Raw genomic sequence first — 24,875 nt, 5'->3', positions numbered from 1 at the left:
ACCCGACCCCGGTAGCTTTTGCCGCCGCCACCGCCGTCGGCCCCCCTCCGCGCTTCCGGTTCGCCGAGCCCCGGCGGTGGCAGCAGAAGCAGCACCAGAAGGTTCCTGCGCCCGCCTGAGGTAAGGCTCAGGCCGAGAACGGCAAGGGATCGGCTGGCGCGGAGGCCAGGGGCGTGGGGACGAGGGCCGGCGGCCGGTGGGGCGTTAAGCGAGCTCACGCCCGGCGGGAAATGCTGAGGCGAGCCGCCTCCCTCTTCGCACTTTTCTCCTCAAGGCCCTACCGGGTGCCTTGACTGGAGGAGCGCGTTGTGGCGGGAAACTCGTCTTCCCAGCAGCGCTTTGCGCGACTCATCTATAAGAGGAATCGTCGGGTCCTGCCGGGGCGTGATGGGAATTGTAGTCTCGACGCCGGTCGAGCATTTAAAGATGCCGCTGCTCCTGTCTTACCCTCCCCTCCAGTTTTCCTCGTCGCCGCCACACGGCGCCTCTTTCTCTGCGGGGCCGGCTTTATAAAATCTCTCCCTCCGTAGCGAGGTGGGACGTGTAAATTTTTTACATGTGTATGTAGATACCTATCTGGGGAGAGAGAGATCTTTTTTTCTTGGGGGGTTGGGAAGACGAGGCGGCAACCTGACCCTCAAAGCCTGCTCATCTTCATTTTGAAACAATAACCCTCCTTTTGAAAAAGACCCACGCAGTCTTTCCCTGTCCCCCTCTTCCGTCTCACTTCAGACTGAGGTTTGCCTCAGAGAGAAGACCCGGGATCGATTTTCCCTTTTCAGCATCTGCCTCCCGTTCCCCCACCCCCGCGCATGTCGTTGGAGTTGAAAACTGCTCTTAAAAATTAATTCGACTCCTCCAAGGTCCTTAGGCAAGTTCTATTTCTTCCAAGACCGTTGGAACTGCCTACCGCTCCGATTTAGTTAGTTTCAGTAATAATACACACAAAGCACTTTTCTTTTTTGGTGGGGAGGGCAGTCAAAGATGCTCATCATTTGATATCAGTCAGCTACTATAAATGACTCAGAAATCAAAATACACTAATACGATGATGATAATGCTTCCCCAAGGTTGAAAAGCTCACTCAGTTTAACCCAAATTCCATTCATTCCCTGCTGCCCTGTCTTTCTTGTATGTTGCTATCCAGACTAAGATTGTTAGAGCTGAGAATGGCTTTTTAAAATGTCCATAATATAGGGATGGTGCTGTATAATATGCATGTATAAATAAATGATATATTTGTTTCAGCCATGCATTTCTGGAAATCTGTACAAGGCACTGTAAATGGGAGTAAGCAAAATTAGAATCAAAAGAGTTGGGAGGGGCTGTGCAGACCATTAACATCAATCCTTGCTCAGTTTAGGAATCCAAATTAAAATATCCCTGAGAGATGGCTCTTCAGCTTCTGACTGAACACATCCAGTAAATGGAAGTCCACCACTTTTTTTGATAATTATTTTTACTGTCAAACTGGTCTTATGTTAAGTTTTTCCTAACATGTAAGCTAAATCTGCCTTGCTGTCATTTAAAGATTCTTATTCCATGTTTTGAACTATGAAGCAATTAGGTTCTGACCAACTTTTGACCAACCTTCATTCTGATTCTTGATAATTTCTGTCAGATCCCCTTTCAATTGTTTTCTGTCAGGAATAAACATGCAGATTTCCCTCAGACTATAAGACTAAATTTCCATCCCTTTGATCATGCCTTTCTTTTTATTTGGTTCAGTTTCTCTGAATCTTCTTAAATATGGTATCTGCAGCTGGACACCATACTTGAGATAGATTCTGAAGAAGGGAGACTATAGTTGCTTTGGCAACTGCTTCTGTTGATGCAGTCTAAATTGCATTTCCCTTTGGAGCTGTATCATGTTGATTCATATATAGTTTACAATTAACATTCTTGCCTTGGTAGGTGCTTCTGACACACACAAAAAAATTTACATTCTCAAATCAGTTTCACATATTCTGGTATGAAACCAGGGATCATGTATGTGTGGATTTGATTTATTTTTCCTGAGTGAAGAACTTTGCATTCATCTCCATTAAATTTCACTCTGGTTAGAGCCCACTTCTGTAGCCTATCAAGATCATTTTGAATTTTTCTTATTTCTTCTATAATATTAGCTATCCCACTCATTTTTTTTTGTTATCTATCTTTGATACTTCTGATTCCTTAAATGAAAGTGAAGATCAGATAGATACATAGCATGTTGTGGAAAAGAGGTGTAATAGTGCTTTATCAGAAACTTGTTTCCCCAGCCAGAGCTCTGAAGAGCTGCCAACTAAAGAAAAGCATTTCTCTTTCTGATAAAGATAATGAAATATTGGAAAATATTGACAGAAAACTAAAGAAAGCATCTTAGAAGTTTTAGGAAGATCTTTGTGAATGTTAAGAAAAGGTATGCCTTCTGGACTTGAAAGGAATTAGGCCAGAGCTGAGACTTGATATCTGTTTATATAGATAGGAAATGATTTAACAATCCTGAGTTCTGTTTGAGACAACCATTTTTCTGTTTGGGTTATATTTCTGGTCTGAGTTTAATTTGAATTTCAGTGACTGATATAGCTTCAGATCTTGACCTGGGTTCCAGAATCCTTGTATATCATTATTGTGATTTAAGATTCCTTAATAGAATATACGAAATGGTTAGATAGCATCACCGATGCAATGAACATGAATTTAAATAAACTCTGGGAGACAGTGGAGGACAGGAAGGCCTGGCGTGCTATGGTCCATGGGGTCACGAAGAGTCGGACACAACGTAACGACTGAACAACAACAATAGAATTGTCCTGTTCAGACTAAGCATCAGACAGGTTCTCAAAGAATATTCTTTATTGATAACTATTACAATAAGTAAGTCCTTGATATGCAAGACTGGGTTAAACAAGCCCAACTGGGCTGACTGGATCTGACTGGAACACGAAGGCTGGAGGCAACAGTTCTCGAACTGGAACAGTACTGGAACGATGCTGACGCTGAATCTCTAACTCACTGGATCTGGGATCAGGACTACGAACAACAGAAATGAACTGAAGACTTGGACTCAAATTCAGAGCAAGGTTAGACTTGGCTGGGGGTTCTAGACTAGGCTGGGTACTCTGAACTGAAGACTTGAAGACAAGGCCTGAAACTGGAGCAAGGCTGGACTCGGCTGGAATTTCCAAACTAGGCTGGACTCTCTGGACTGGAGACTTGGAGCAAGACTTGGAACTTGGAACTAGGCTGGATGCCCTGGACTCGGCTGGATTCTCTGGGCTGAAGGCTGGGAGCAAGGCTTGAAACTTGGGACTCGGCTGGAAGCCCCGGACTAAGCTGGCAACAAGATTGTTGGTCCTAAAAGACCCCTCGGTTTGTGCACTCGGTGCGAAAGCCAAAGACCACACAGAGTGGGAGAAATAACTAGGCTCGTTTATTGCTGATCAACATAAAGGAGGACTCTCCCAAAAGAAGAAGAGCCCTGAACAGTTTCACATACAGACTTTTCCACCCCCGCCCAATCATCTGATTAGAACCATTACATACAATAAGCATTTCCTATTAATAATTTTTGCAAGTTATTACTAAAATTGTGCCATCAAGCTTTTTCTTTGTGTCCAGTTCCTTATCCAAAGGTCACTCGATCACAAGGCCTTGCATTTAGGCATTTCAGCAACAAGCAGTTACAGATGTATCCTGTGTACAGGGTGTCAAAGCTCTTACCCCAGCATCCCACTACTCTCACTTCCCTGTTCTTTTCCCAAATTAGAATTAGACTTCATCCTCAGTTTGACAAACAGGACAGAAGCACATATTGTTTGTTACTTCAACAGATTCAGTATTTTTCCATTCCTCATATTCCCCTGTGACCTGACCCTCTAACTGGATGTAGATCTCCTTATCAGGACCCTCAACATCCTTAACATGATAGGTGTGAAATTCCTGAACACAACGGAGCATGTGAAACGTGGGTTCGCAGGACTGAAGGCAAATGGCGCTGGAACATCGAGGCTTGCCCATGCTGCTGAGGGGACTGCGGAGTTTCACAGCTTCAAGCAAGGCAAAGGCTGCTGGGCACAGCTGATGCTGATTCCTCGCTGGTGGCAGATGCAGGATTCAATTCGTCTTCGGAGTGGAGCTTGAATGCTGGTTTCTCTTCGGCCACAGACGCTGACTCCGATACCGGCAAAGACTCTTCTCCTAAAGCTGTAGGCTTAGAGGATCAGTTGTCTCCGGCAGCACGCTCTTGGTGCAGCTGCCTTTTATCCTGATCTTTGGTGCGCTTGGAGTCTCATGTAGCCAATTGGGCTGCCTTCTCCTTCGCACATTTTTCAGCCCGTCTCTGGTGTGCACAGATTGGCACATTCAGTTCCTCCTCCGGATCTTGCCAATCAGTGTTGCAACTTCTTCCCGCTCTGCTGAGTCATGCTGGAGTTTCGTTTCTCTGATTCCAGCCCGATAAGTAGAGGAAATGATGGTAAGTTAGAAACACAAGTCTACAGGAAAGCTACCCACTCCAACCAAGTGCTCCATCACCAAAGTAACAATCCAACCTCCCACAAGAGGAGCTGTGTAAGAACATTATTTAGATGAGCACTTACACACTGCAGCAACCCAGAACACCAGAAAAAAGAAAAAGATCATCTGTACAGCATCTTCCAACAAAATGGATACCTGCTCAACTTTATCAAAAAGTGCCTCACCACCCAACCCACCAATGGAAACTATGAAAAGGATAACACTGCCATACATCAGAAACATCTCAGAAACCACCAACAGACTGTTACAACCACATGGCATCACCGTAGCATATAAACAAACTAAAATCTTCAAAACATATTAAGCAACCCAAAAGACCCAATAGCCCAAGAAGAAAAAAAAACAGGAGTTATCTACAACATACAGGACTGTAACAGCCACTGTGTAGGACAGACAGGCAGAAGACGAGCAGAGCGCATCCACGAACACTAACTAGCAGTCAGAAGACATGATGAAAACTCCTTAATCTCACAACACATGGACAGTTTCAACCATAGTTTCAACTGGGAAATTGTGAGCATCCTAAACCAAGCCAAATCCAAAAACGCCAGAGAATTCCTAGAAGCCTGGCACTTAGACAAAACAGCCATCAACAGACACATAGAGGTAAACAACATTTACATACCATTCAAAAGAGACAGTAGAAAAGCCAAAAGACCAGAACACATCCTTGTCAGCAATCAACACCCAGATATGCAAAAATCAACACTAGGATTAACACCAGATGAACCATCAAACAGCACAATACACCCTAATCAAGGAACTATTAACTCAGGCAATCAACCAGGCAGCAAACAACAGCCCAATCAAAGAACTCCCAAGGAGAGAACAACACCCCCACCAACACAAGCAGGGCAAGCCACGGTATATAAACTGAGAGCAAGGCCCACTCCCTCTTTGCACTGAAGATGTTGCCTAGTCTGGCAATAAAACATCTGCAAGAAAACAACAAGGCTCAGAGAGCACCAAGGACTCCACAGAACATTCAGTTCCCCCTCTGTGCTGTACATTTATTTATTTTATCTTATCTTATTAGTCATATTTATATAGCTGCCCATCTCACAAACAAGTTACTATACTTTAATCCAAAAATGGATTTTAATTTTAAAAATAGCATGTTGAAAAGAAAAATCAATCTTTAAAATTTGTTTCATTCTATTATAAATTATTTTCCAAAATTGTTGGACTTTATAGCATTTCTACCAAATATGGAAAAATGATCCAGCTTGATTATTGCATTTCCAACCATTTTTAGAGAATTTTGGCAGTCAACACTGGATAATATACCATCAATAGAACATTTTATGCTACTTTTCTCTAGGTGTAATATTGATGGTAAATTTTATACATCTTTCCCTTTGTTATTCCCATTGTTGCATATTTATTGTTCTGTTTAGATTCTGCATTCATTTAACCATATGGTCTTCAACCTGTTCACTTTCTGAATCATACTTCATCAGCAATTTATAGATAAGCAATATATTGTCTGAATTTTGTATAGTAAGTTTTTTTAATTCAGTCAAATCTCTTAAGTGTCCCACCTAGAGCCACCTATATTCAATTCTGGATGAAAAGGTCAAATAATCTTGTACTCATTAACAATGACATCCTAAATTGTAAATAAAAATTGATATAATACCTTTTTTTATCCTCAACAGTCTAAGAACTAAAAATTAGATTGTTAATAATCTTCAATCAATACTGTACAATTGTCACTGTATTGAAACAATATAGATTTACAAGAACTTAATAAAAGATGTAAAAAAATAAAGAAGACAGGAAAAACTATAGTTTGAGGCCCAACGGTTTGTTATGAACTGGGTCTCAGATATTAAATCAGACACAATCACTCGCCATCAGGTAAGATAGATGAGATATTTTATTAATAGAGGTAACAGTCCAATGTAAAGCTCAGTCTGAAAAAAAGCACCCACAAAAGCTAGCCTAAAAATCCCCCTACATCTCTCACCCCTCCCAAAGGCTGCAAACATTCCCATAACATCAAACAGCAAAAAAAACCCTTTTGTGCTTCACTGACTAATGGTAAAATTCTATCCCACCTTCTGGCAGTTCTCCCCCCCACTTTTCTCACATTCCAGCCTAATGAGCACTGATAACCGCACACCGCTGACCTTACAAATGCTCAGCTCATCTTTCCCCTTCTTTCCTTCCCAGGCCTAATTGCTTACTGCTACAAATACTACAAAACCCATCTCAAAATCTCTAACCCTTAAGCTGACAGGATGGCACATCCTGACACAGTTGCTGTCAGGTATAGAGTGAGTTTGTTTGTTTGTTAAATGTATAGACCGCCCATCCCATATAGATGACTCTGGGTGGCTCACAATTAAAACAGAATAAAAACAGTAAAAAACAGCCAGAGTTAAAAAGCAACAAAAGTTCGTACATGTTGTTAAATCAAAATGTAGTATGATTCTTTGTGGTTTAGCATTCTGTTTAAACTTAGGCAGTATTGTTTGCAAACAACAAATTATGGTTTTGTGGCATGTCATGACCTGCAAAAAGGAATGGGTGACCATTGTGTTTTAATGTACTTTTTAAAGCCATTGAAATATAGTAAGTATGATTATTCTTCAATCATGAAAAAAAAGTCTCCCACTTTATTTTCGTAATTTCTTTTGGACTGTTATTATTTGTAGATACTGAAGCCAGTGTGGTGATTCTGATTATTCTGAAGAGAGAATCTCGAATGACTTCACCCTTGTCTTATTAATAATTAAGTCTTGCAATCTATACCAATTATTATCCTTCCACTGATCATTTTTTTGTATATTCTCCTTAATGAAAATAAATATTTAATATCGAAGCAAGAGGCAGTGGATTAAATCTTTATCCCATACTTTCAAAACAATACTTATTATTGAATGATCTGTTATAGATTGCATTTTTCTGCATGCCTCAAACCAAAGATTTGTGCAATCGGTCTGGAAGTCTTCCTCTTTCCATAGAAGCAATCCAACCATAAGGTTTTATAATCCAGTCTGTTACCCAAGTTAATCAACTTGCTTGGTTACATAACTTACATTTTGGTATTGCTAGTCTACTGTGTTCTTTTGAGTCTTCTAAAATCTTAAACGTTACTCTGGGTCTTTTATTAGAAGATATAAAAGTAACTTTTTGTCTCTGTCAGTCATTTAGTGTCTTTTCCTCATTTCTTACAGGGTTCATTTGGATCAAAAAAATTGGGCCTTGGCAAAAGTTTTACTGCTGTAATTCTTCCTAATAGGACAATTTCAACTTTTTCCATTTTGAAATGCCTTCCATTATATTTTCCAGTTATGGTACTGGAAAATGCCTTCCACTGTATTTTCCAAATCTGGGGATTCTTATATAAAACTATTACCTTTTGTTAAATAATTTCGTTAAATAATTAACATTGTTTTCTTCCTCAGTTAAGTTCCAGGTCATCATTTGAGTCTTTTAATTCATCCAGTATCCCGATAATAAAATATACTGCAGTGTATGTTCCATTATCAGATCCCTAGAGTCCTTTGGGTGGAGTACAGCATTATTTGTCTATAATATTAATTTATGTTCTTGATTTGATAATTTGATTCCGAGATTCTATTTTCTTGTCTTATCTTTTTTGCTGTTGGTTCTAATGCCAACAGAAGTAAAGGAGAGAGGGGCAACCTTGTTCCCTTTATTATAGTACATTTTTGTGATAAATATCCATTTAGAATTATCTTGACTGTTTGTTCTTTGTAGATACTCTGTTATCTATGTAAGAAATTTCATTCCATAGTTCATTTTGTTCAGAGTCATAATATGAAGGGCCATTCAAATTATCAAAGGCTTTTTCCACATCTGGCTGTTTTCTTATATTTCTGGTTTATATAATCAATAGCATTCAAAATGTATCTTACATTATCCTTATGTATCTCTGGAACAAATCCAATCTGATCAGGATGTATCAATTCAATTAAAAGGCCATTTAGTCTGTTTGCAAGTATTATCATAAAAAGGTTATAATCTACATTAAATAATGAAATGGACCTGTACAATTCTTCTTTATAAACCAGATACAGGTAGTCCTTGCTTAATGACCACTTGTTCAGTGACTATTCAAACTTACGACAGTGCTGAATGAGTGGTAATTATGACTGGTGCTCGGAGTTGTGGCCATCACACATCATGGTCCTGTGATCATGATTCGGGCACTTGGCAACCGGTCCACAATTACAGCGGTTGCAGCATCCCATGGTCATGAGATCATGATGTGCGACCTTCCCTACCAACTTCCCACAAGCAAAGTCATTGAGGAAGCCAGCAGGAAGTCAGAAGTCACGGTCACCTGAGGTCCTCACTTAATGACCCTTGCAGTCCTCGCTTAACAATGGCTGCTGGAACTGCCATAGCCAAGCAGCTTTATATCACTTAGCAACAGAAATTCCAATCCCAAATAACTTTTGTTAAGTGAGGACTACCTGTAAATTAAAGTTTCCTTCCAAGAGGACATTGTTAAATCTCATTCATTACCTGTGTTAATCGTTTGATCAGAATTTCCTGGAAATACTGTACTGCAGAATATCCATCAAGTTCTAGAGATTTCTTCTGTTTCAATGTTGCTGCTTTTATTTCCTCTTCAGTACTGTAACTGGGTTGTTAAGAGCTTTGTTCTGTTATTCTGTGAATTTATAACCTGCCCTGTATCTTCAGACTGTCCTAAATTTAATATCTGTTTACTATATAATATGGAATGTTTAAGAAATTGATTTATTTTCTGTTGTTGAAACATCTGTTGCCATCCCAAATAGTCTGATAAGAATTTTCTCTTATTCCTTTCATAATTGATAAGCCAGCAGTTTATCTGGTTTATTGCCTTTTTCAAAATATTTTTGTTTGGCAAAGTTCAGCTTCTTGTAAGTGTCATTTACTTCTGTTTAAGATGTTTACAGGTAGCTTTAATCTTTTGGTCTAAATCAAAATTAGTTCTAGTTGCTTCAGTTCAATCATCAAGTTGTTGATTTGTTTTGTATAGCTTCCTATTTGATGCTAAAGTAATAAGCAGTCTCCTCATAAATGCTTTCCTTGAATTCCATACTATAAATAAACATCAGAAGTTAAATGGTTTAGAAGTTCTTTAGTCTGTATTGGCCCTTTAGTTTAATATTCTCTTTTAACAATAATAATAAACTACCATTCTGAAGATTCTTCTGTGTAAATTTACAATTTTTGGATTATGATCAACATAGGTAAGGGGTCCAACTTCCAAATCTATATGTTTGAATAGGAATGAACTAGAACATGTCACTTCAGCAAAGGATCGTTACCTTGTCGTGGTGCTGGAGCTTGAGCACCTCAATGATGCCATGAGCTAAACCGTGAAGGGCCACCCAAGACGGGAAGGTCATGACAAAAGAGGTCAGACTAAATGCGATCCCTGGGGAAGATAATGGCAACCCACCCCAGTATTCTTGCCATGAAAACTAAATGGATCAGTACAACCAGAGATATGTCGGTATACCATTGGAAGATGAGACCCCCAGGTCGGAAGATGGTCAAAATGCTACTGGGGAGGAACAGAGGATGAGTTCAACTAGCCCCAGACGTGATGACGCAGCTAGCTCAAAGCCGAAAGGACGGCTAGCGGCCGACGGTGCTGGTGGTGAACGGCGAATCCGATGTTCTAAGGATCAACACACCATTGGAACCTGGAATGTAAGATCTATGAGCCAGGGCAAATTGGATGTGGTTATTGGTGAGATGTCAAGATTAAAGATAGACATTTTGGGCGTCAGTGAACTGAAATGGACTGGAATGGGCCACTTCACATCAGATGACCACCAGATCTACTACTGTGGACAAGACGACCACAGAAGACATGGAGTAGCCTTCATAATTAATAGTAAAGTGGCTAAAGCAGTGCTTGGATACAATCCAAAAAACGACAGAATGATCTCAATTCGAATTCAGGGCAAGCCATCTAACATCACAGTGATCCAAATATACGCCCCAACCACAGATGCTGAAGAAGCTGAAGCAGAGCAGTTCTATGAGGATCTGCAGCACCTACTGAACAACATGCCTAAAAAAAGATGTTATTTTCATCACGGGAGACTGGAATGCTAAGGTGGGCAGTCAAGTGACACCTGGAATTACAGGTAAGCATGGCCTGGGAGAACAAAACGAAGCAGGACATAGGATGATACAATTTTGCCAAGACAACTCACTCTGCATAACAAACACTCTCTTCCAACAACCTAAGAGATGGCTTTATACATGGACTTCATCAGATGGACAACACCGAAATCAGATTGACTACATCCTTTGCAGCCAAAGGTGGCGGACATCTATACAGTCGGTAAAAACCAGACCTGGAGCTGACTGTAGTTCAGATCACGAACTACTTCTTGCACAATTTAGGATCAGACTAAAGAGATTAGGGAAGACCCACAGATCAGCTAGATATGAGCTCACTAATAGAGACCTCTTCCAGAAAATTAGAAACATTGGAGGTAAATTCCAGGCCAAAATGGGTATGATCAAAAACAAAGATGGCAAGGACCTAACAGAAGCAGAAGAGATCAAGAAAAGGTGGCAAGAATATACAGAAGACCTGTATAGGAAGGATAACAATATCGGGGATAGCTTTGACGGTGTGGTCAGTGAGCTAGAGACAGACATCCTGAAGAATGAGGTTGAATGGGCCTTAAGAAGCATTGCTAATAACAAGGCAGCAGGAGACGATGGCATCCCAGCTAAACTGTTCAAAATCTTGCAAGATGGTGCTGTCATGCTATATGCCAGCAAATTTGGAAAACACAAGAATGGCCATCAGATTGGAAAAAATCAACTTATATCCCCATACCAAAAAAGGGGAACACTAAAGAATGTTCAAACTATCGAACAGTGGCACTCATTTCACATGCCAGTAAGGTAATGCTCAAGATCCTGCAAGGTAGACTTCAGCGATTCACGGAGCGAGAATTGCCAGATGTACAAGCTGGGTTTAGAAAAGGCAGAGGAACTAGGGACCAAATTGCCAATATCCGCTGGATAATGGAAAAAGCCAGGGAGTTTCAGAAAAACATCTATTTCTGTTTTATTGACTATTCTAAAGCCTTTGTGTGGACCATAACAAATTGTGGCAAGTTCTTAGCAGTATGGGGATACCAAGTCATCTTGTCTGCCTCCTGAAGAATCTGTATAACGACCAAGTAGCAACAGTAAGAACAGACCACGGAACAACGGACCGGTTTAAGATTGGGAAAGGAGTACGGCGGGGCTGTATACCCTCACCCTACCTATTCAACTTGTATGCAGAACACATCATGCAACATGCTGGGTTTGAGGAATCCAAGGCTGGAGTTAAAATCGCTGGAGGAAACATTAACAATCTCAGATATGCAGATGATACCACTTTGATGGCTGAAAGCGAAGAGGAACTGAGGAGCCTTATGATGAAGGTGAAAGAAGAAAGTGCAAAAGCTGGCTTGCAGCTAAACTTCAAAAAAACCAAGATTATGGCAACCAGCTTGATTGATAACTGGCAAATAGAGGGAGAAAATGTAGAAGCAGTGAAAGACTTTGTATTTCTAGGTGCGAAGATTACTGCAGATGCTGACTGCAGTCAGGAAATCAGAAGACGCTTAATCCTTGGGAGAAGAGCAATGACAAATCTCGATAAAATAGTTAAGAGCAGAGACATCACACTGACAACAAAGGCCCGCATAGTTAAAGCAATGTTGTTCCCCGTAGTAACATATGGCTGCGAGAGCTGGACCATAAGGAAGGCTGAGCGAAGGAAGATAGATGCTTTTGAACTGTGGTGCTGGAGGAAAATTCTGAGAGTGCCTTGGACTGCAAGAAGACAAATGGCTGGACAACCATTTTTCAGGGATGTTGTAATAGGATTCCAGCACTGGGTCGGTGCTGGGCTAGATGATCTCCCAGACTCCTGCCAACCCTTTTGTTGTATAACTCTATGAATAATAGTACAGGATCATGAACAGGGAGAGGAAATCTTTTCAAAACCAAGGTGACTGCATTTAAGCTTAGGTAATAGGTATGGGGTTCTGCAAGATCAAACCTTGGACTGCAAGAAGATCAAACCAGTCCATCCTCCAGGAAATCAAGCCAGACTGCTCACTTGAGGGAATGATATTCAAGGCAAAACTGAAATACTTTGGCCACATAATGAGAAGACAGGACACCCTGGAGAAGATGCTGATGCTAGGGAGAGTGGAGGGCAAAAGGAAGAGGGGCCGACCAAGGGCAAGGTGGATGGATGATATTCTAGAGGTGACGGATTCGTCCCTGGGGGAGCTGGGGGTGTTGACGGCCGACAGGAAGCTCTGGCGTGGTCTGGTCCATGAAGTCACCAAGAGTCGGAAGCGACTAAATGAATAAACAACAACAACAAAGAAGATGTCAATCCTTGAACAGCTTTTATGAATGGAAGAATAGTAAGTATATTTCTTTTCTAAAGGATACTTGTTTCTCTGTGCATCCAAGAGGGAGAATAATGCTTCTTGAATGGGAAAGAAAAACAATGTTTACCAGAGATCATTTTTCATAATCCAGATTTGTCTTTCAAAGAGAAGATTCCAAAAACTAGAACATTTTCCTGCAATTTCAGGAAGTGATTGGATTTTTTTCCCCATAAAATTTTGTTTTATTATCATTTGGAGCATAAATTGAGGCAATTGTTGTTTTCCCTTCTTCAATCATAAATTGCTTCTAGCTCACTGTGTAGGACCTGGATTGAAATGAGACAGTCCTAAGGGTCCAATTCTAAGAAGATCCTGTGGATAAGTTAGCTCAAGTAGAGTATCCTTCAATATTGTAAGCTCTCATGCAACTCTGCTTCAGTATTGATGGGTATTTGGAGTACAGGTTTGATGCTTGCCATACTGAAGCCTTTCTCAACTTTTTGACCCTGGTGGAACCCTTGAAATGTTTTTCAGGCCTCGGGGAACCCCTGCACATTCAGGCTCAAATATAGGCCAGACGTTACAAAATTATTATATTGGTTTCATATGTAGGCCTGTATGTATGCATTAACAGTGTCCTTAAACTAAAAATAAAGAATGAAAGTTACCTCTTTAATGTGAAGTTGCCTGAATTTGAAATAATTTTTTAAATAAATCATGATCTCCCAGGGAAGCCATAGTGACCTCTTGCAGAACTCTAGGGTTCCATGGAACCCTGGTTGAGAAACCCTGATCTATAGTGAATCCAGAATCCATCCATACTATAAGAGGACCTGGCACAACAGCTTTTCTTCTAGAAGTGCCAATAAAGTTGCCGGGGGGGCGGGGTTATCTCCATATTGGCCACCTGAGGAAAAGGCTTGTTGAAAACAGAAAGGTCACTACTTGTATTATGGAGATGTAAGCCATTTTGTCAGTCAGTGCCTTGCCAAATAACAGCATCATGTTACTTCAGAACTGATAAGCAGAACCCAGATATAGTCATTCCAGTCATCTCTCAGGTTCAAGGACATGTGAGCCTGTGGGAGATGTCCATGATAGATATAGGGACAACTGTTAACTTCATGAACCTGTCCTTTGTTGAGGTTACAACATCTAAATGTATCCTTTCAATGCATAGCCCACAAAACTGTCAAGTAATGGGAGACAAGATGGTGTGAGATTAAGACAAACTATTGTAGAGCTCTATCCCCACCGCTGCCTGTTTTAGGATAAACTGCCACAGCTTAATTAGGTAACTAGAAACAAGTCTAATGATAATATGTTATTTTTATTACCATGTGAAATTGGAGAGGAGGAAGCAATCTGCTTGAACAACATTTGGAAATACAAATAATAACAGCATGAAGGAAAGCAACAAACTTAAGAACAAGGGCAAGCCAAAGAGGTGTTGCTAGAGGAGTTCTGTTCACAAGCTAGTTCTAAAAGCTCCAAACAACTTAAAATAGTTGAACTTCTATTTCACAAGGGCAACAAGTGAGTTATATGTGTTATCTTCATCTAACAAATATGTAGAGCCAGTGGGTAAGGCATCAGGCTGGAAACCAGTACACTGTGAGTTCTAGTTCCACCTTAGGCACAAAGCCAGCTGGGTGACCTTTGGCCAGTCACTCCCTCTCAGCCCTAGGAAGGAGGCAATGGCAAACTACTTCTTAAATCTTGCCAAGAAAACTGCAGGGACTTGTCCAGGCAGTCACCAGGAGTCAACACTGACTCGAAGATACCAAAAAAAAAATGTTCCAACAGAAGAGAGTATATGTAGCTCAGGGTTGAACTGTGGAGTTCTTAGTGGTACTGAGGTATAAATACATGCGTTAGATTGGTATAGAAAGGAACTAATGAACTTAATGGAGGGGAATAGTTAGAACAATGAAGGGATTAAAAAAGATAATTATTCTTTATTATGGTAAATTCTTCTCAAACAAAAGCCTTCATAAATTAGAAGATAATGTCCTGTGGTTAGGCTCAGGCTTAGATTTCAATCTGGTGTTTTGACATTGCCTATTAACAGCCCCAGCTGTAATTTCAACTTATTTTCACCCAGAAACCGCAAATAACAGAATGGATGAATTTTAAATTCTTGTGGAGAAGACCACTATGAAATTACAAGAAAAAGACAGTAGAGTCAAAAAATAAATATGGCTTGGAAAGACAAAAGTGCTTTGAGAGAGTGAGGGATTTAACATTAAAGGATTCTGGGACAAGGAAAACATCAGTAATATTAACCGAGAAATATTACTCTCTACAACTTTCCCATATATGAAAGCTTCCATCCCAAACCTTCGAACAGTAGGATAATTCCTGTGTGGTGCAGCTAAATAGTGTGATTCTACAGGTTGTTCTGAATGAAATTAGTAAGGGCAGATGACACAACAGATGATCAATAGTTTATTCTCTCAGTCAACTTCTGCAGTGCCAAGTCCATTCCAGTTACTTGAAAGAAATTTAATGGCTGACCAGCTACAATGGATTTAAGAGAATTGTATTATTTTTTTACATAATCTGTTAAAACTATGAACCACACATAGTCATCATGATCATCAACAGGAGTTTCCTTTTTCCAGATTTGGGATACAGTCTATTGGCCATATAAGCATGCACCAAAGAACCAAAAAGACAGATGCCTGACAGAAAAAGCAGCAGCTGCATCAGCACACAAACAGAGAGTGCAGCTGTAACAGAGTCTACAGCAGAATTGAAGGAGACACTAGGTCTCTTCTGAAATCTGTGTTTCTGAGTTGGTGTGTCTTGAGTACTGAGAAGAATATCAGAAGTCAGTATATGCTTCATTGATTATAGAATGACCTTTGATTGTGCTGATCATGTTAAGATATCCTGGTGGGAGTCCTGCCTAGAGCTTGGAGTTTGGCCAGAAGCTCAGTAGCAACTAGAAGAGGAGCAACCACACTGAGACAGCACCTCAGCCCAACCAGTGCAAGAACTTTTGGAAAAGGCAAAGATTGTATGCTGCTTTATAGACTTTGAGACCTTTGTTTGAACTGAGTATTAAAAGACTGAGTATAACTGACAACTGAGTTGTCAGAATTGACAACAAAGATTCTTAAGTGGAGATAGCTTCTGCCTTTTAGAATTAATTATCAACAGTACAGATAATTTCTTTCTGGGTACAGTTCAAGGTATTGAATATCACTTTTAAAGCTCTACATGGTATGAGGCCAATTATTTGTTGGACTGCCTCTGTTTGAGTGTGTCTGCCTGATCCACCAGTTCAGATAGGGTGGATACCCTCCACTTCCTTTCTCTTAATTGTTGCCATCTAGCCACATAGAGGTAAACAACTTTTTCATACCATTCAAAAGAGACAACCAAAAGACAGAACACCTCCTCGCCAGCAATCGACACCCAGATAGGCAAAAATCAACACTAGGATTAACACCAGATGAACCATCAAACAGCACAATACACCCTAATCAAGGAACTATTAACTCAGGCAATCAACCAGGCAGCAAACAACAGCCAATCAAAGAACTCCCAAGGAGAGAACAACACCCCTACCAACACAAGCAGGGCAAGCCACGGTATATAAACTGAGAGCAAGGCCCACTCCCTCTTTGCACTGAAGATGTTGCCTAGTCTGGCAATGAAACGTCTGCAAGAAAACAACAAGGCTCAGAGAGCACCAAGGACTCCACAGTTCAACCCTGAGCTACAAATATTCTCTTCGATTGATCTTCTGACTGCAAGCCGCAGTCCAGAGGACAGATGGAGTGATTCTGAGTGTTTTTCTTTCCCTGGAAAAACGCTCCTGGGCTTCAGGAGAAACCTACCTGGGCCCGAAAAAAGTGCCACGTTGACAATTCTGCCCACTAAGCCCGCAGGCACAGCTGTTCAGTCTGCGATGTTCCCACCGGAAGTCCCTACTTCTCCATAGGTTTAAGGGTCACATGTTGGCTACATATGATACCTTTTCTGTGAATTTCCCAGCTGTTCTTGACTCAGGGGAACTTTTCAAACCATATAACTTTTGAGACTTTACAGAATAATTTATGTTTCCTGGGGACTCTCCATGATAGCTTTGATTCACCCCTGGATCACTTTTCCAAAATCAGACCAAATTCATCTGTGCATTTGTCCTCAATTCTTATTCCCCATTCACTTTTGGCTGGTGGTCTTCAAGATATCACATGCCCAGCCCTCAGCCATCCTGCTTCATTGAGTCCTGCTGGCTAACCCAACATTATCTTTCCTACATGTCCACACGCCCTGATTTGGTCACAATATACAATGGTTCTTCTTAATCTTTTCCCATATTTCAAAGAGAGGCACAATATTTTAAGTAGCTACAACTCAAACAGTATGTAACTGTCCCATTTTCTTCCTAGCACACAATTTTGTCTAGAGTTATTAATCACCCATCTTGCAGATTTCTAATGCATTATAAGTGGGAAGGTTCATCCTGTCACCCGGACAACAATGTCACCAAGCCAATCCACAATTCCTTGGGTCACATAGGGATTTTCCAGCACAAATTTGCTATTGTGATTCAATTGTAATTGAGATTATATCTCTACCTCAACCTGTACTTTAACACAATACATTTCCATACTCATATCTGCGCTTGGGCCTCCTTGCTAAAAATTACAGGTGTTTCATTCAGCTCTGGCAGCTGCAATCCTGTCTTCACCCTGTCTCTGGATAACACCAACTGGAAGTGTCCCCAAAGGAAAGAGGAGAACTTCCATAATACTATGTCTCTCACTCCCGATCCTCTGAGCCGATTCAGGAGAATTTCATGGACAATAGTATCAACAGCTACTGAGAGGTCAAGGAGAGCTAGGAAGGATGTACTTCCCTGAACCCAAGCCCACCAGAGGTCATCAACAAATATGACAAGTGTTGTCTGAGTGCTATATCCCTGTCTAAAACCAACATGATAGCATTCTAGATAGAGGCAACAGAAGTATTCCATCTCACAGTTGTCCCCAGGTATCTTATTTCTATCTTTGATTATTGTGTTATATCTATCCCAGGGCTCAAGGAGTACCTGCACACTTCCACTCCTCCATCTCACTAACAGTCCATCAGTCAAGCTGGCCCTCCCGAAATCCCTTTTTAGATGTCTTGCATTTACTGAGGAGTTGTCATTCAATTCTGGGCTTACAAATTGAAAAAAGGAAAAAATAAATATAAAAACACAACCAAAACCCATTCTTAATCAAACTAAACTAAGCTAACTGGAAGGGGCTACACAGCCACCTTAATCCAAGATCTGGGATTAAAAACAGGTTTTGAGTAATTTATGGAATGTGATAGGGTGGGAGCTGCACTAATCTGCAGAGGGCATGTGCTGTAACTGAGAAGATGTGCCTCAGTTGTTTGATAGACAGGATCTGGAGGACACCCACCCTACTTGATCACACTGGACAGGCAGAAACAAGTGGAGATAATTGCTTCCTCAGATAGCCAGGCCCTATGCCATGAAGTGCTTTAAAAGTGATAACAAGAACCTTGAATTGCACCTGGAAACCAACTGGTAACCACTGCAGCTTATTGAGCAGCAGGGTCACATGAGCATAGCACGCCACTCCCAACACTGCCTGTGCTGCTGCATTCTGGACCAGCTGATGGTCTTCAGGGGCAGCCCCATGTAGAGCACATTACAGTAATCCAATCTTGAGCTGACCGGGACATAAGCTACTGTCTGAAGAGCCTCCTGGTCCAGAAAAGGAATAGCTAGCACACCTGATGTACCCTCTAAGTCAAAGTTGCCAGCAGGAGCTGAGAGTCCAAGAGTACCCTCAGATTATGAATGGGGAAGCGTTACCCCATTGAGAGTTAACAGTGGAATATCTCCAGATCCAGGGGGCCCAAACATAGTCACTCAGTCTTGTCAGGACTGAGCCTGAGTCTGTTTCTCCTCATCCAGACCCACACAGGCTCCAAGCACTGGGCTAGGATTTCAGCAGTGTCATCAACTCTGCCTGAGGTCAAGATGTACAACTGGGTATCATCAGCGTATTGGTGATGCCTGACCCCAAACTGACAGATGACCTCACCTAGCAGTTTCTTGGAGATGTTAAACAGAAGGGGAGGGGGCGTAGAACCCTGTGGCACCCCGTAAGTGAGGGGCCATGGGCACAATTTCTGTGCACCTTACAACAACAATTTTCAAGCTTCATCTGTGCAAGCATTTCTTCTAGTAAGTGTAGTCAGATACTTGTTTCCTCTTTAGTTCATTGTGGTAAGCTAGCATCCTGCAAAATCGAAAAAGGCATGAGGCGTCATGAAAATAGAACAGACAAAGGGATCTTCTAACAAAATGTGCATTAGTAAGATTAAAGCAAAGCAGGTATTATACTTTGATATGGCTATTATTATTTTAAATTTGTTATGGGTGTCCATCCTGGGCACCTTACAAAATCTAAAAAACAAAACAGTTAAAAACATAAAACAACACAGACAGTCCAGACTAAAACAACCATGACAGTAATTTCACCTCAAATTCCTTATTGCAGGTCAGCAACCCAGACTAAATAAAACTTACAGCCTACAGAGTAAAGCTACAAAATAGAACATGACAATAACAAGAAACCATAACAGGGGCCCCACAAACACATTAGCTCCAGGCCTGTGACCAGAGTCAGGTCTTAAGGGCTTTCCAGAACCCAAGGAGAGTGAGTCCCTTCCATATCTCTGGGGAGATATTCTAGAGGACAGAGACCATGACAGAGAAGGCATGCATCCCTGGTCCCACAAGATGACAGTATTTAATAGAGGGGAACTGGAGTTCAACCACTCTGCTGAAATGCACTGTGCAGGCAGAAACAGTTGGAGATAGGTGGTCCCTCAGATATCCAGGCTGTATGCCATGAAGTGCTTTATAAGTCACCAGCACCTTGAATTGCACCCAGAAGCCAACTGGCAACCAATGCAGCTCATGCAGCAGCAGTGACACTTGGGCACAATTAAATTAATTACAGGCATCTACACTGTGTGCACAATTAGGCAAGTGAATATTTTGACCATATCATTTTTATGCATATTTTCCACCTCCAAGCTGTATAAGCCTGAATGCTTACTGGATATAAGCATATCAGGTGATGTGTATTTGTGTAATGAGGGAGGGTGTGGCCTAAGGAGATCAACACCCTATATCAAGGTGTGCATAATTATTAGGCAGCTTCTTTTCCTCAGGCAAAATGGGCCAAAAAAAAGATTTAACTGACTCTGAAAAGTCAAAAATTGTAAAAAGTCTTTCAGAGGGATGCAGCACTCTTGAAATTGCCAAGATATTGGGGTGTGACCACAGAACCATCAACCGTTTTGTTGCAAATAGTCAACAGGGTCACAAGAAACATGTTGAGAAAAAAAGATGCAAATTAACTGCCAAAGATTTGAGAAGAATCGAATGTGAAGCTACCAGGAACCCATTATCCTCCAGTGCTGTCATATTCCAGAACTACAACCTACCTGGAGTGCCCAGAAGTACAAGGTGTTCAGTGTCAGAGACATGGCCAAGGTAAGGAAGGCTGGAACTCTGAACAAGACACATAAGTTGAAACAGCAAGACTGGGCCAAGAAATATCTGAAGACAGATTTTTCAAAAGTTTTATGGACTGATGAGATGAGAGTAACTCTTGACGGACCAGATGGATGGGCCCGTGGCTGGATCAGTAACAGGCACAGAGCTCCACTTCGACTCAGAGGCCAGCAAGGTGGAGGTGGGGTACTGGTATGGGCTGGTATTATTAAAGATGAGCTAGTTGGGCCTTTTTGGGTTGAAGATGGACTCAAAATCAACTCCCAAACATACTGCCAGTTTTTAGAAGACACTTTCTTCAAGCAGTGGTACAGGAAAAAGTCTGCATCTTTCAAGAAGACTGTGATGTTTATGCAGGACAATGCTCCATCGCATGCATCAAAGTACTCCACTGCGTGGCTAGCCAGTAAAGGCCTCAAAGATGAAAGAATAATGACATGGTCCCCTTCCTCACCTGACCTAAACCTATTGAGAACTTGTGGGCCCTTCTCAAATGGGAGATTTACGGTGAAGGAAAACAGTACACCTCTCTGAACAGTGTCTGGGAGGCTGTGGTTGCTGCTACGCAAAAAGTTGATTGTCAACAGATCAAGAAACTGACAGACTCCATGAATGGAAGGCTTATGACTGTTATTGCAAAGAAGGGTGGCTATATTGGTCACTGATTTTTTGTTTGAAATGTCAGAAATGTTTATTTGTAAATTTTGAGTTGTTTGTTTATTATTCTCACTTTAACAGATGAAAATAAATGAGTGAGATGGGGGAATTTTCGTTTTTCATTTAGTTGCATAATAATTCTGCACACGAATAGTTGCCCAATAATTGTGCACACATAGATATGCTCCTAAGAAAGCCAAAACCTCACTTTTACTTACTTAAATATTCAGGTCTGAGGTTTATTAACATTTTGGATTGACCAAGAGCACTGTAGTTGTTCAATAATGAAATTCATCCTCAAAAATACAACTTGCCTAATAATTGTGCACGCAGTGTAAACTATAAACAATGAGAGAATGCATTCAAGTTGGAGGGTTCTGAATAGGTATGTTGGGAGGAGGAAGCAAGTAACATTTGGGAATAAGCTAGAATAAACAGTGCCCAGAGTTCCATATTCACACCTCAGTGTAACATGAGGATCCTCATCAGTAGAGGAAATGATGGCAAGTTAGAAACACAAATCTACAGGAAAGCCACCCAAACCAACCAAGTGCTCCATTACCAAAGTAACAACCCAACTTCCCACAAGATGAGCTGTATAAGAACATTATCCAGACGAGCACTTACACACTGCAGCATCCCAGAACACCAGAAAAAAGAAAAAGATCATCTGTACAGCATCTTCCAACAAAGTGGATACCTGTTCAACTTTATCAAAAAGTGCTTCACCACGCAACCCACTACAACCCAACCAATGAAAACTATGAAAAGGATAACACTGCCATACATGAAAAACATCTCAGAAACCACCAACAGACTGTTACAACCACATGGCATCACCGTAGCACATAAACCAACTAAAACTCTTCAAAACATATTAAGCAACCCAAAAGACCCAATAGCCCAAGAAGAAAAAAAAAACAGGAGTTATGTACAACATACAGTGCAAAGACTGTAACAGCCACTACATAGGACAGACAGGCAGAAGACAAGCAGACCGCATCCACGAACACCAACTAGCAGTCAGAAGACACGATGAGAACTCCTTAATCTCCTTAAACACATGGACAGACTGAACCATAGTTTCAACTGGGAAACTGTGAGCATCCTAAACCAAGCCAAATCCAAAAACGCCAAAGAATTACTGGAAGCCTGGCACTCAGACAAAACAGCCATCAACAGACACATAGAGGTAAACAACATTTACATACCATTCAAAAGAGACAATAGAAAAGCAACACCCAGATAGGCAAAAATCAACACTAGGATTAACACCAGATGAACCATCAAACAGCACAATACACCCTAATCAAGGAACTATTAACTCAGGCAATCAACCAGGCAGCAAACAACAGCCCAATCAAAGAACTCCCAAGGAGAGAACAACACCCCCACCAACACAAGCAGGGCAAGCCACGGTATATAAACAGAGCAAGGCCCACTCCCTCTTTGCACTGAAGATGTTGCCTAGTCTGGCAATGAAACATCTGCAAGAAAACAACAAGGCTCAGAGAGCACCAAGGACTCCACAGTTCAACCCTGAGATACAAATATTTGCTTCAATTAATAGGATATGGCTTGTCCCCCAGAATAAAATTCCCCAAGTTATGTCAATGAAGATTCTCAGTCATCCAGGTGGAATTGTCTGTAGGTTGAGTCATGGCAACTGGATTTCTTTTTTTTTGGTTGAAACGTTTCACTGCTTATTCTAGCAGCTTCTTCAGTCTTCCCCAAGTTATTTACCCCACAGTCCCAGAAATGGCTTCCAGGGAATTCCTAGGTCTTCCATTCACAGCTTTCCCAGGACAAGTGGGTTCCTCTTGTACCTCCCTGCCATCACACAATGGTGCTGCTTTTCCACCATGGCCATTTACTCATTTCTTTAGCTGTAACAGATTTTAAAGGTTTGGAGGCCTGTCCTCATCTCTCCTGAGATGTTAAAGAACAGATCTGTTGCAAGATGGTAAAAATTCCCCAAGAAGATTGTATATTACACTGTTCAGAAATCCATAGGAAAACTATTATACAGCCATTTATGAAAAGCATTGTTGGGAGTATATCCAAGAACAATGTTGCTGTCTTCAGAATCTGCTGCCAGAAGTAACTAGATTCATTTTTGAGTCTTATTCCCAGCCGGTCTTCGCCATGCTCAATCTATAAAACATCAAAGAAAATGCCAAATAGATATTGACAATACAGTGCACATTCAGGATGCACTGCTTTTATTTGGCTTAATTGAACCCTGCAATCAATTTGATATACCACAGGTGATAAGTAATTGACAACGGCGAATGGTCCAATCCATTTGGGTTCTAGAGATCATTGCTTTGGTTCTGTATTTTTAAATATATAACTTGTATTTCAATACCATCGGAAGATGAGACCCCCAGGTCGGAAGATGGTCAAAATGCTACTGGGGAGGAACAGAGGATGAGCTCAACTAGCCCCAGACGTGATGACACAGCTAGCTCAAAGCTGAAAGGACGGCTAGCGGCCGACGGTGCTGGTGGTGAACGGCGAATCCGATGTTCTAAGGATCAACACACCATTGGAACCTGGAATGTAAGATCTATGAGCCAGGGCAAATTGGATGTAGTTATTGGTGAGATGTCAAGATTAAAGATAGACATTCTGGGCGTCAGTGAACTGAAATGGACTGGAATGGGCCACTTCACATCAAATGACCACCAGATCTACTACTGTGGACAAGAGGACCACAGAAGAAATGGAGTAGCCTTCATAATTAATAGTAAAGTGGCTAAAGCAGTGCTTGGGTACAACCCCAAAAACGACAGAATGATCTCAATTCGAATTCAGGGCAAGCCATCTAACATCACAGTGATCCAAATATACGCCCCAACCACAAATGCTGAAGAAGCTGAAGTAGAGCAGTTCTATGAGGATCTGCAGCACCTACTGGACAACACGCCTAAAAGAGATGTTATTTTCATCACAGGAGACTGGAATGCTAAGGTGGGCAGTGAAATGACACCTCAAATTACAGGTAAGTATGGCCTGGGAGAACAAAACGAAGCAGGACATAGGCTGATAGAATTTTGCCAAGACAATTCACTCTGCATAACAAACACTCTCTTCCAACAATCTAAGAGACGGCTTTATACATGGACTTCACCAGATGGACAACACCGAAATCAGATTGATTACATCCTTTGCAGCCAAAGGTGGCGGACATCTGTACAGTCGGTAAAAACTAGGCCTGGAGCTGACTGTAGTTCAGATCACGAACTTCTTCTTGCACAATTTAGGATCAGACTAAAGAGATTAGGGAAGACCCACAGATCAGCTAGATATGAGCTCACTAATATTCCTCAGGAATATGCAGTGGAGGTGAAGAATAGATTTAAGGGACTGGACTTAGTAGATAGGGTCCCGGAAGAACTCTGGACAGAAGTTGGCAGCATTGTTCAGGAGGCGGCAACAAAATACATCCCAAAGAAAGAGAAAACCAAGAAGGCCAAATGGCTGTCTGCTGAGACACTAGAAGTAGCCCAAGAAAGAAGGAAAGCAAAAGGCAACAGCGATAGGGGGAGATATGCCCAATTAAATGCAAAATTCCAGAGGTTAGCCAGAAGAGATAAGGAATTATTTTTAAACAAGCAATGCGTGGAAGTGGAAGAAGACAATAGAATAGGAAGGACGAGAGACCTCTTCCAGAAAATTAGAAACATTGGAGGTAAATTCCAGGCAAAAATGGGTATGATCAAAAACAAAGATGGCAA

At 41.2% G+C, this 24,875-nt stretch overlaps 1 protein-coding gene across 2 annotated transcripts in view; it reads left to right on the top strand.

Moving 5' to 3' along the window:
* Window positions 1-36: 36 nt before the first annotated feature.
* The window catches only part of LRWD1 (leucine rich repeats and WD repeat domain containing 1), a 61,082-nt gene continuing 36,243 nt past the window's right edge, over window positions 37-24,875 (top strand). The window contains exon 1 of one of the 2 annotated variants that reach the window (XM_063297983.1): window positions 37-120. The gene's annotated coding sequence lies outside the window, so the exon portion shown is untranslated. Of the gene's footprint in view, window positions 197-24,875 lie in introns of both variants that reach the window. The other variant, XM_063297991.1, reaches the window with a different exon arrangement.

The sequence above is a fragment of the Candoia aspera genome, chromosome 1, assembly GCF_035149785.1.
Source record: "Candoia aspera isolate rCanAsp1 chromosome 1, rCanAsp1.hap2, whole genome shotgun sequence".
Lineage (NCBI taxonomy): Eukaryota > Metazoa > Chordata > Lepidosauria > Squamata > Boidae > Candoia > Candoia aspera.
This window is presented reverse-complemented; position numbering and strand designations above follow the sequence as displayed.